Consider the following 3,401-nt stretch of genomic DNA (forward strand, 5'->3'; position numbering starts at 1 on the left):
GTGTTAGAGAGAAAGAAGTCTATGTGTTGTAACAATTTTCAAATAGTGATATTCTCTGGTTGTCATTTGACAACGGCCGTGATTTTTTCTCCGGTAATTGGAGTTTCCACGTTAAATTCTTGTGTTATGATTGTATATATTTTATTTCTCTGTCAAAAATGTTTTCTCAAGGAAGAATTGTGTATTATTCCCAACACGTCGTCGCTGTTGACTAGCTAACTCTCCAAGCACAAAATCGATTCGAAGAAGAACCCTATCTCCTCGAAGCTATACTATAATCACATTGACTCTCAGATGATGACGTTAATATTAAATATTATATATATATATATTTTTAATATTTTTTAATTTTTTTTGTCATATGACCTGAACAAACAAATTGGCACAAACAAAAAAACTCTTCCATTACACTAGTGAAGTTTGATGAAACACTTTCATTACTCCATTGTTGTCAATTTGATGTCTTTAGATATTACCATCCTTCCCTAACTAGCAGCTCATCTTTAACGTGATGGTATTTTTTTATTGTTGTCAACCCAAAGTCTTCAACATTTTCCTTCATCAAGCCTTACGGTCATATCTTTTTTCTTCTTATTTGCGCTACTCCTTAACTTCTTCGGTTCATCTCTATTTTAGTCTCTTTCATCGAAGATGACATTCCATCTTCAAAATCGATCATAATGACAAAATTCTTTAAATAAATTTGATAAAACTTTTTAGTGAGATGAGATTTTAGCGACTGCATAACTGTGATTCTTTTAGATTTGGTACATAAATTTTTAACTCATTTTTTATCTATTATTTACTTTAATTTCAAAATCCAGTTATCTTATTTTTTTGGACGGACACTATATTTTTAATATTCATATATTTTTTGTTTTGAATTTCTAGTATAATATCTTCTAATACTTAACCAAAAAAAAAAAAACGTTTAAGGAAGTCTAATTTCATAAATTATCGATGATGATGGGACCAAGAGGCTCAACCTTTCGGTGACGACAATTGGAATCAAAGGAGTTACAGATCATGCACAATCAGGTGGATGGTGGTGATTGGTGAGGCAATCATTGTTTTGAAAGAGAAAGAGATAAAGTTTGATTGGTTTCTATTCTTTTTGTTTTATTTTTTTAATTTTTAATACCCATAACTTGATATAAATAGTACGTTTTAGGATCACACTTGGAGACTATAAATTTTTATTAATTAATTGTATGTGAATGGTATTGTTCTAGTATAATGAAATTGCAATTTACAAATTAAACCTCTCTTCTTTTTCGTTTTTTTTCTTGAAATTTGACTTAAAAGAACATGAATTTTATTCTTCAAAAAATAGTTTAATAATTAAAAATTAAAGGACATAGTAGTTAAAAAGCTAAGGTTGACATTTGATATAATATTTAATTCTCAATGATTCATAAATTTATTGACCATGATTTCAAAAATTGCAGTAAACTCTTAAAAAATTCTGTTGATCTGAATCAAAAAGAAGAAAGATAGAGTACTCAACTAAGGGCAGAGTTCACAGGGTAGAAGTTGGAGGATAATAAAAAAAATGTGATCCCAAACATTAATAGAAAAGGAAGAGGAGGAGATCAGTTAACCAAAAAGTCAACCCCTGTTAATCTAATCAAAAACTTTTTTGAAATTATCTTGTAATGACGTCAATAAAAAAACCATGATCCACATAAAGTCTAATACAGAAAATCAAAATTTTCCAACACTAGACCTGCACATTCATACCCCTAACTAAATAATACCTATTTCTCTATCTCAAAACAGTAGTAAGGAACATGTTCCTGCAGGAGCCGAGGAGGTAACGAGGGAGTCATGTTATATGGAGGAAGTAGGCACATTCCAGCGGGATAGTAAATCTGGTAAAGACTCTAGAAGCTTAAAGAGGCAGAAGATTAAGCATTTAGCACGACAAAGTAATGAAGCTGGAAACATCAACATGGTTACAGGGATGAAACGTAATGCAGAGATTAGGGAGGAGGTGGAGGAAGGTCAGATTGAGAAAGAAGGGTCAGTGGAGAGAAATATTGACTGGGGTGAGGGTGCCAACCCATCAAAGACACCCATGGGGCTATGAAGTTGATAATGTGAAACTGTCGGGGTTTGGGGAGACCCTTGACAGTTCACAATATCAAAGGGGATCAAAACTCCCATTTTCCCGAGGCGGTGTTCTTATGTGAGAAAAATCACATGGGAGATGTTAGGGGTTCACCTCCACAGTATTGACTAGGGCTGGCAATGGGTAGGGTAGGGTAGGGTTTGGATCCTACCCTAACCCTACCCGCGGGTTGAAAATTCTATTAATACTCTACCCTACCCTACCCGCGGGTTGAGAATCTCTCAACCCTAACCCTACCCGCACCCTAAAGTTCTAAACCCTACCCTACCCTACCCTACCCGCAGATATATAAAAATTTTTCAAAGTAAATATAAAATTCAATCATATCAAATTTTATACATATTAATGACATAAAAAATAACAAACTAGTACTTTAAATTACTAAATTAACTAACTAGTTTAGTGGTTGTTTACTTATTGTAAGTCATTACATAAGAAAGGTTGTAGGTTCAACTCTCACTTCTTTAACTATATACCTAATTTTTATAAAATATGTGTTATATATTTGAGGTGCGGGTAGGGTAGGGTAGGGTACACCCTAAACCCATACCCTACCCTACCCGCAGAGATACCCGGACCATACCCTACCCTACCCGCAGCGGGTAGGGTAGCCTACCCTACCCGAACGGGTTGGACCGGGTTGGGTACCCGCGGGTAGGGTATGAATTGCCAACCCTAGTATTGACCAACTGAGAGATACTCAATATGAGGCCTTGCTGAAGATTATTAGACAGCTCGGAGATAGATATGTTGTGATTGGTGATTTTAATGCCATATTATCATCAGATGAAAAGGAGGGAGGAAGGGAGAAATCATTTCAATCCATTCAGAAGTTTCAAAATTTTATGAATCATGGATACCTGGTGGATATAAGGTATCTGGAGGAGAAATTTACATGGTGGAATCAGAATTGTCAAGAGAGAGTAATTAGAGAGAGACTAGATAGAGCTTTTTTGTCTCTAAAACTAAGGGAGGAATATTCGTTGGCTACACTCACACACTTGGATGATATTGGTTCAGACCATCGTCCTCTGCTATTAAACTCAAATTTAGCAACCATCAAGAGTAAAAAGAGGTTCAAATTTCAAGAGAGATGGTGTGGAGAGGAGATGACAGATTCAATAGTTAAGGAGGTGTAGCAAACAAGCTTCTCTGGCTCACCAATGTTCCAATTGTTTCAAAAACTAAAGCGCTGCAGATCTGAAATAGTTAAATGGCAAGTTTCGGGGGTAGAAAATTCTAGAAAAGAAATGAAGAAGATTGCGACTAA

Source organism: Arachis stenosperma, chromosome 6 (genome assembly GCF_014773155.1).
Source record: "Arachis stenosperma cultivar V10309 chromosome 6, arast.V10309.gnm1.PFL2, whole genome shotgun sequence".
NCBI classification, from domain to species: Eukaryota; Viridiplantae; Streptophyta; class Magnoliopsida; order Fabales; family Fabaceae; genus Arachis; species Arachis stenosperma.